The sequence below is a fragment of the Ranitomeya imitator genome, chromosome 8, assembly GCF_032444005.1.
Source record: "Ranitomeya imitator isolate aRanImi1 chromosome 8, aRanImi1.pri, whole genome shotgun sequence".
In the NCBI taxonomy this organism is placed as follows: Eukaryota; Metazoa; Chordata; class Amphibia; order Anura; family Dendrobatidae; genus Ranitomeya; species Ranitomeya imitator.
In genome coordinates, this window is record NC_091289.1 from 145,635,863 (window position 1) to 145,646,200 (window position 10,338).

General features: G+C 43.8%; 1 protein-coding gene across 2 annotated transcripts in view; it reads left to right on the top strand.

Moving 5' to 3' along the window:
• HS2ST1 (heparan sulfate 2-O-sulfotransferase 1) overlaps positions 1–10,338 on the top strand; it is a 140,195-nt gene that overhangs the window by 66,289 nt on the left and 63,568 nt on the right. The gene's annotated exons all lie outside the window — the stretch shown is intronic.

Below are 10,338 nucleotides of genomic sequence, written 5' to 3' on the forward strand. Positions count from 1 at the left end.
ATAAAAATCCATAGCACGTTGATTTATGCAGCGGATTTCGAATACTTTGCACCGGTCAATTTTCACTGTAAAAAAAAAATCATGGATTTCCTAAAACACAGGAGGGTTTCTGTATGCAAATCCATGACGGAAAATTTTCTCTGCATCAGCCCTCTGTGGGTGTACTCTTAAAGGGTTATAATATGATAGGGGATAACCTCAATTAATCCTTAGAACGGGGCTCTGGAAACCACGAACAAGTCTCTGCAGAGCTCCGTCTTAAATGGAGCCGAAAGTGCTCAGTCTCAGCCTCGATTCTATTCATTGTCAGTGGGAAGGCTGGAAATGGCCAAGAGCTGTACTCTTTCTCCAGCAGTCCCATAGACGATGAATGGGTTCTGCTCTGTTCAGGACAGGGCCATTCAAAACCCAGTTCCTAGGATTTGCAGCCCTGCTCTCGGGATCGCTGGGTATCTGACCCCACTGATCAGTAATTTATCGGCTATCCCATGGATTGAAGGTGACTTTTGTTGCTGGACAGATTTCTTTAAGCGGGAGTACACCACTCCTAAAACCCTTTAAACTCCTTAAACAGTCTTAAGGGGTTGTCCACAATTCCGTGACTAACAGGTATATGGTTTGCATCTATGCGGACACATGCCGACTAGATGTACGCAACCTCGCTCAAAGCAATTGTATTGAGTGAGACTGCACACGTCTAGTTGGAATGTGGCCAGAAGCATGCAATCGCACGTTGTGATGGTTCACAAGTCTGCAGTCACATAGAGTGATTGCAGACTCGTACCCTAAGGCCGAACAACCGCTTTAAGATTTGTGTATGAATTTTCAATTTGGCTCATTTTTACAGAACCGTTTTTAAAGTTTTAGTAACTTTTTTGTACTTGAAATTCTAACACAAAAATGCTGTTTTTTGTTTAGTTTTGAAACCCCTTAACCAGGTGCACCATGTTGAAAAATTGGGTAAAAACACCTCCAAAAAACTGAACACAAGACAAAAAAGAGTTCAAGATATGGGTTGATGATGAGTTGGGGCCTGACTGTGTGATTTATGTTGCCTGTGGATCTAATGACCTGTTCCGTTAATGCAGATTCTTCGGGGGAGGTGCTGGCGTCTGCGTTTAGATTTTTCAAAATTCTTTTCACAGCTATTCTTATTAATGTATTTTCTTACTTTTGGGTTCCTCCGATTTTGCCGTTGTCTATTACTCCGCTCTGTGGGTGATTTTCTTCTTGGCAGGGAGCGTTGGGTGCGAACCACATACAGTGCCTGCGAGTGATGGGATATAAAGTGCCAACCTGTCTGCGCTGTATGAGTGGGATGCAGGAGACGCGGTATTGATCCGCTTGCCTTTTCGTCTTGGATACAAATGACAGGCCTTTTGTTCCTAAGTACATATGTGTCTACAGTGGCCGGGCTCCATGCGCCACTAAAAGCTTGGTTAAAGAGCAAATCATCTTGTTTAAGTCCATTTGCTCCTTCGGTTTCTTTGTGCAGAGTTTCGAGATGAAAGTCCCATACTGCTTTCTGCTATTTATTCTATGTCTTTGATTTATGGTCTTTTTATTTGTTACGTAATTGCATTCTCCTTACTTTGCCAGCAGTCTGTCTTTGATGCCAGTTACATCTCATGTAGATTAGATGGATGGAGACACTGTTTTATTACATGGATTTAGCTGTGGTGGCTTTTACGGTAATTAAAAGAAAGTGTATGGAAATAATTATATCCGTATTTTATTTTTTCCCCTGTTACATTAGCGCTATAACATGGGCAAAGCTACATCTCCCCCCAATTTTGATCTCAAATAATTATGGATAAGGTATGGCTTTGCTGTATACTTGGGAAGATCGCCACATGCAAAGACCGAAGTCTCTGGTTCACACTGCGTTTGCGTCTCTGCCAGTGTTGTGGAGTCGGTGTCATGGAAATTGAAGAGTCGGAGTCAGAGGTTTGGCTTACCGACTCCACAGCCCTGGTTTATGCCGTGTCCTGAAGTATAGGAATAGTATGCGCACTCGCTTAATGTACGGCAGGGGTGTCAAACTGCATTCCTCGAGGGCTGCAAACAGGTCATGTTTTCAGGATTTCCTTGTACTGCACAGGTGATAATTTAATCACCTACACAAATAATGAATTGGTGCTTAAATTATCACCTGTGCAGTACAAGGAAATCCTGAAAACATGACCTGTTTGCAGCCCTCGAGGAATGCAGTTTGACACCCCCGATGTACGGTAATTTTTGTCATACGGGTTAATCTATAGCAATCCAGATCTACACTGATCTGAGTTTGGGTCTGTCACCAGTTTTAAGTGCCCGTACACATTAGACTACTTTTACACGGCTGTTTCAGTTTGTAAATCAATCAAAAGTTGGCTTTTTTTCCCCCCCATTACTTATTTTTGCATAGTTAATTTTTTCTTCTTTATAAACGCTCAATGAAGTAAAAAATTCAACTTTTATTTCCCATTGACTCTTGGCGTTGGATCAGTTAAGAACTGATGGAAAACTGATGCGTTCCGTTTTTTTCATTTGGTCTTGACAGACCTCCATGGACTTGAACCATTGAGACTGACATGCAAAAACGGCTAGGGATGGGAAAAGCACTGATTTTCATGGATTGGAAACACTGATATGTTAACAAAAAAAATAAACAGATGTGTGAATGGTAGTTAATGGGGTTGTCCACTATTCGGCCGACCCCCTTCTGAATCACTGTTTCCCCTTTGTAAAATAACACTTATACTCTCCTCCGCTGCTGGCATCATTCCAGCAGTGTTTGCACTGGCTTTCCCGGGGATTACGTCACATTATGTCACGCAATCCCTGTGGCCAATCAGCGCTGGGTTCACTTTTCCCTCTTTAGGATGTATCGCATACATCCGGAAAACGTGAGTGCTGCTGCTATCGGGGATGTCAAACTCAAATACACAGAGGGCCAAAAATGTAAAGCTTGGACAAAATCATGGCCAATCTTGATATTTAGTAAAGAAATGTCTTCAATTGACAATGTTTTTCTTTATTATCAAATATAGCGATGTGGAAACCAACTTAAAGGGGTTGTCCCACGAACAAAGTACATTTTAATTAATAGATCTTACAATAACACATTGGAACAATGTTATGTAACAGCAGTAATAAGCATATGGCCCAATAGCATAATTTAAATACCGTATGTAATAGCAAGGGATAAATAACATTGAATAATACACATAAACTGTGATGCCACCAAAAGTGCTCCTTAAGCACAGTAAGGGTGCTTTCACACTAGCGTTTTTTTAAATCCGTCACAATGCGTCGTTTTGCAGAAAAAACGCATCCTGCAAAAGTGCTTGTAGGATGTGTTTTTTCCCCATAGACTTCTATTGACGACGCATTTGCGACGAATTGGCACACTTCGCATCCGTCTTGCGATGGATGTGTCGTGCTTTGGCGGACCGTCAGGAGAAAAAAACCCTACATGTAACATTTTTTTCTCCCGACGGACCACCTTTTCCGACCGCGCATGCGCGGCCGGAACTCCGCCCCCACCTCCCCGCACCTTACAATGGGGCAGCGGATGCGCCGGAAAAATGCATCCGCTGCACCTATTGTGCAATGCAGCAAACGCTAGCGTCGGAATCTCTCCCCGACGCATTGCGACGGGGAGATTCCGACGCTAGTGTGAAAGAAGCCGAAGATACCCCAAAGGGAATTCCTCCGCAGTACCCTCCACACTTACAGTATGATGCCATACTGTGCCCCCCCCCCTCCCCGGCAAAGTATGATGGCCTCATCAATGTATGATTCCCCAACTGTAATTATCACACAGCCCTACATAGCGCTCCATACAGTATAATGGCCCCACATGGCTCTCCATACAGTATAATGGCCCCACATGGTGCTCCACACAGTATAATGGCCCCACATGGTGCTCCACACAGTATAATGGCCCCACATGGCGCTCCATACAGTATAATAGCCCCACATGGCTCTCCATACAGTATAATGGCCCCACATGGTGCTCCACACAGTATAATGGCCCCACATGGTGCTCCACACAGTATAATGGCACCACATGGCGCTCCATACAGTATAATGGCCCCACATGGCGCTCCATACAGTATAATAGCCCCACATGGCTCTCCATACATTATAATGGCCACACATGGTGCTCCATATAACATAATGGATCCACATAGTGCTCCATACAGTATAATGGCTCACTGCTTTTACTTGTATGTGCATCCCGGATGCCGATACAGTTGTAGTTGTGATGCTGGGTGGGCCAAATATACTCACCCCATGGGCCAGATTTGGCCTGCGAGTCAGTATTTGATACATGCTCTAGATATGTGATTTGTCTGAAGGACGGGAAAGTGAAGTCAGCGCTGATTGGCCCCAGGGATTGAGTGACATAACAATGTGGCGACAAAGCTAGGACAGCCCTGGAACCAGGGTGAGTAGAAGTGTTATTTTACAAGTAGAAGCCACAGCGATTGAGAAGGGGTTGTCCAAGCAGGGGACAACCCCTTTAAACTCTATGGGTCAGTGGGCTGTTAATCTTGGAAACGAGCAACATATGGATAAAAAAAAAATTCTGCCTTAGAGCAAAGTCAGCTTAATCTGCTGAAATTGCAGACTCTGCTAACTGCTCTGTATGTAGGGGGCTTCCAAACCCTTCCTAGACAGATGACCTTGCATGAAAGTAGGGTCAGGTATGTTGACTTTTTCAGTGCCAGATCCTTATTTGCAGTTTGGGATGAGGCTCCTGCAGGTGTGTCAGTCAGCGGCTTATTCTCCTTGTGAGACCCTTGTATGGTAGGCTGAGCATGTGTATGGCATGTGGAGAGGATCGTGAAGAATAGATGTTGGTCCAGTGAAGATTCGGCTATTGAAGGTGTATGGGTGCCATTAGTTTTCTCTAAACGTTGAATGCAGTTTGCTATAGGTCGTCCTGTCACAACGTATTGATGATTCTTCCATTGGATACGTCCTGAATATCAGATTGGTGGGTGTCCGACATTGTGCACTCCCACCAATCATCTGTCATAGGTGGCAGTAAGATGTCATTATGTTGGAGAGCTGCAATTTTCAGCTACTTTTCATCGTTTGAGCAGCCCTTAATATCATTAGTTAGAAGCTGTTCCTATCCGGACCTTATAATATCTGGTAGGTCGGGGGGCCCTGGCATCCTGATCAATCCTAAGGATGAGCTGACAATGTCTTGGTGACTTATTGTTTTGGAATGCCGTATAGATCCAGTGTGTCGGGGTCTCCTGAAGAAGCCCAGAACGAGCTGATTTATACTTCTTCCCAACGTCGTCTGCGTGATTATATCCTAGAATATTATAATTGTGTGTGGTTACTGCTTCCTAAACATGGCTTGTTTAGACCTTTTTATGTTAATTTCCATAGGTTGGAGAAGTTCTGCCACCCTTTATATGTGGACCTCTTGGTGAGCCCTCCCTCGAGGCACTTCTTGAGTCTCCTGTGTGGAAGCAAACAAGGGTGCTGAACCCCTGAAATGTGAATTGTATGCGCCATGCGTTGGCTTCTTATCACGTTGACCTTCCCCTTCGTCCTGTCTCGCGCTTGGTCAGCATGTCCACATCTTTTTTACTACGTGTAATAAACCAAAAACAAATCGTATTTACTTCCTAGTTTATAGAAGGCGCGTGGCGTTCCAGAACCTGTCACTCTGTAAATTCCCTTCTCGGGCGATGCCGTTCTCCGTTTTGGGAATCTGTATGTTGCGCTTCATAACGGTTTAACACATATCCAATTACAGGCGGACTATGAAATGTGAATGAAGCGGTGGCGGCTTTTCGGCAGCAGGATTTTCAGCCAGCTGCTGCATTAGATCTTGGTTAATGATCTCGAGGCCCAGCTGGAACTCAGTCCTGACCGCTCTCCGTTTTCCGCTCACACACCAGTAATGCCGAGCACCAGGTGCGTCCTTTGGTGTGTGAAGATTGCTTACTGTTTGCAGCCTAATGTTACTTAAGCATCATTTTTCTTTCCTAATGTATCACTTGGTATTCTATTGGCACAACAGACTTTCGGGCCGGCAAATCTGCAGCTGCACAGTGGTGAGACGTCGTGTGCTGTTATCGGAGGGGTCAATTTCTGGAGCGTACATTAACTGCTTACACCCTCAATGCATAGTGCCAGTTGAAGAAGCGCTCCCAACAAAACATTTATTCCCTAAAACTTTCTAAAATATGTGTAGTGTACTTGTATTTAAAGGCATCCTGTCACCAGAAAAAAAAAAATGCTAATGACCTGCAGATATGAGGTTAATCTGCAGGTTAAGGGTAAGTTTCCACGATCAGTGAGTGCTGCGGATTGGACGCTACATACAGCCGCAGCGTCCAGATGTTACAGCATAGTGGATGGGATTTTTATGAAATCCCATCTCCACTATGCATTCAAAGACGCAGGCGGCAGACCTGTGGAAACGGACATGCGGTGCGTCTTTCCAGACCGCAGCATGTCTATTTACGATGCACAGACGCTCAGTCATAGCAGCGTAAATTGCCCATAGACTATCATTAGATATGGTAAGACCGCATAATCTTTATAGTCACATACGTAGTAAGTGCGAAAACGCAGCTTACTACGCATGTGAACTAATTTTACATAATGTCTTACCTTGTGCCACAGCCGGAAGTTCGCGTCCACTGCAGTTCTCGCGATGAGATCAGCTGACCGCACTGCCGTGCATGTGACCGCCGGGGTTACCTCCGGTCACTTGAAAAGTTCTCACGGTCAGCTGCCCGTGAGATCTGCAGTGCAGGTGACCGCCGGAGACAGAGTTATCTCCGGTGGTCAACTACAAGCTCTGCTGTGTCTGGATGGTGGCATAATGCCACCGTTCAGCCAAAGGCATCCAGATGTAGCAAAGCTACTTGTCATCGGACACTCTCGAATTGAACTATGTCAGACAGGGAGTATTTGCGTTAGTTTATTTTATTTTTTTGCAGGAGATTGAGGGAGTCGGGGATTAGGCAATGCAGTAAGTATGGTAAATTAAGATTATTAAAGGACTTTATTCTGGCTGTGTTTATTGACCATATAACTACAGGATTAGTAATGGATAGGTGTCTTATAGACGCTTCTCCATTACTAAGCCGTGGGCTTGATGTCACCTGACAAATACACAGGTGACATCAACCCCACAAATATTATCCCATTTGCCACCGCTACTGGGCAAGTGGGAAGAGCCGGGTAAAGTGCCACAATTGGGGCATCTTTGGATGTGCCAGTTGTGGGACTGCTGCGGGCTGCTGTTTTTAGGCTAGTGAGGGCCAAAATCCATGGGCCTCGCCAGCCTGAGAATACCAGGCCGCAGCTTTCTGCTTTTTCCTTGGCTGGTTAACAAAAATAGGGGAACCCCACGCCGATTTTGTTTGGAGGGGATCCCACTATTTTTGCTAACCATCCAAGATAATACCAGGCCACAGCAGTCTGCTTATCAGGCTGGTAAGGTTCATGGATATTGGATCCTTATCAGCCTGAAATTCCAGTCCCAGTAGTCTGCTTTACTCTGGCTGGTTAACGTATGTATATAGGGGGACCACGCGCTATTTTTTTTTTCATTATTTATTTATTGAAAAGGAGGAGGCCTCTCTGTGCTTTCCTCCACTTTCTGTGTCATGTACGTCTGGCTGTGTCACAAGATTCACCGTTATGTAAATTAGTACACACACGTAGTAAGCTGCGTTTCCGCACTTCATACGCATGTGACTAGGAAGATAATGCGGTTTTACCACATCTAATGAAAGTGCATTGGTAATTTACGCAACGGAGAGTCTCCACTACATAAATTGACATGCTGCGGTCTGGAAAGATGTGCCGCATGTCCATCTTTGAGGGTGAGCCACGGGCATTGGTGCACACATAGTGGGCATGGGATTTCTTGAAATCCCATCCACTATCCTGTAACATCTTGATGCTGCGGCTGTACGCAGCGTCAAACCCGCAGCGTTTACTGACCATGGAAACTTACCCTTATAGCGTTATTTCCGGTTTCGGTCACGGGGGTGGCACCCCCGATGGTTCACTACTGCTCTTAGTATAGAGGGTGGTTGCTGTAACTGCGCCCCCAGCACCAATTGGCAGTCGGCCCCAATGCAGAGCCAGTGCCAGTCAATGCTGGGGGCGCAGTTACAGCCACCACTTTGTATACTGTGACTGAACCCCATGCTGGTGCTGCCCCCGTGATTTAAACCCGAATGCTGCTGGGGAGGGATAAAATTAATTTCGTTCAGCTAATTGCGGGTACCAGGCATGTTGATAATGCTATTTGCCTACAGGCTTAGGGGTTGAAGAAGGGGATGACACCTGCAAGGAAAAGAGTAAAATAATTAGCTGAGTAGAAGGGCAAAATGAGCAATTGTATATTAAGAGGATGAAAACTTTGATGGGAGGAGGAGGGCTTGTTTAAGAAGGTTATAAAAATTGTCACTAATTTTAAGGTGAAAAGGGGCAGTCAACAACAAAATTACCTTGCAGCAAACGATCACGATATAGAGATTTGTGGTACTAGGTCTATGAAGACCTGAGGTGGGTGTAGGTGAGCAATTCACATAATCACTTACCATTTTTAGACTTTTTTTAAGATTATCTTCTATCAAATAGTGCCCTTTAAAAAATCACCCAAATGCTGTAGTTCTTGGAGAATTGACCATCTTCATTTTAAAGTCATTATAATAAATAATAACCATTGTATAATTTTTTAGCACTAGTTATAATTAACAAGGCTTAGGCTTCAGTAAGTAATTGTGTTGGAAAAAAATGTTTTAGCTTAGACAACAATTGTAGTATTTATAGCTGTACATTCCAGCATCTCTGTCAGGAGAAAAAAATCAGAATAATGTATCTCTTGTATGAGCTAAAGTTCTATTGCTGGCCATTTCATGAGCTCATCAAATTGTAATGATCATTTCATTTTTTTTTTAATATCCAAAAGAAATGTATTCTAATTAGATTTGGTATTGTATTTTTATCTTGTATCAATGACGTCTTGAGTCTGTGTGTTTACAGGGTAATATTTCCTTGGAAAGTTGTTCTTTTACATAACAAAGAAAAAAAGATGTTGAGAGAGACCTTAAAGAGATTTCAATTAACTTTTTTTTTTTTTTTTTCAATTTAAATGGAGCACTTGCCTCTGCTCCACTGATTCTGGAACAGTTTTTCTTTTTCTTCTGTGCCCTTGTGTTCCAGAGTTATACCCCCTACTAATAATGGTAAAAAGCTTCCCTTTAACTAACTGGGCGTGTACCACAAAACTTCTCTATGGGCGTGGCCATTGTTTGATTGGGCAGAGGAGAAAGAAACGCCCACAGTTCTGTAATTCACGCCCAGTTATTAAAGGGACAATTTGCACCATTATTACCAAGCGGCATAACTTTGGAACGGAGGGTCACAGAAGTTAAAGAAAAAGTGTTCCAGGATCAGTGGAGCAGAGGTAATCTGTTTAGATTAAAAAAGAAAATCCAGGGAAGTGCTCTTTAAGGGCAATAAATGTTGTTCTCTAGTATAGTAGTAGTAGTCTGTTAATATGTAAGTGGTCTACACGTGGATATCAGTCGGATATTACGCCTCTGTCCTTTCCTAACCGTGAATAACCTGATCTCTAGTCGGATTTAGCATTCTATTAATACAAGTTATAAAAATAGCCGCCACTTTGGGCACAACACCCCTAGCAGATATTCCTGAGACCTTTCCAATAACAAACTTCAGCGCAGTGTAATTCATTGGTCCTGAGGGGCCGCTTCACCTGAACATCATTCATTGTCCTCCAGCCGCCTGACATGTTTTGACTTGCTGTCCTCATTTATCCTGCAGTAGCAGATTGTGAATGTGGCAGTGGGTAGGACGTGCGGCGTGGCCGGCCATTTCTGCCGGCTCACAGTCATTCTGCAGGGGGCTTGAGTAATTGGCATTAAATCACAATGTGCGCGTGAAGCCGGAGAGCGTTGTCAGATTTGTTTTATTTAGTCAGTTTATTTTTCAGAAGTGCATGGCGGGGGAAATATTGATTCCTCCTTAAACCTCAGGTAGTTACATCAAAAGTAATCTAAGCGGTATTTGACACTCCTCGTTACATTTGTAACTGCGACCGGCCACCGCTTTCTGTCCGGAGCCTGATTCCAAGGTTCGGAAACATGAACACCCATCTGCAGATGTCTGGAGGATAATGGCCAATACATGGACTACTGTCTTCCCATCACATTTATTTAGGTGGTTCCGGATTTTTTTATATTTTTTTTCCCACTACATTAAATTATTTTAACCCTCTGAATTAAAGTTGATCAATAACAGCTATTGATTATCTCCTTTTTATATTACTCTAGG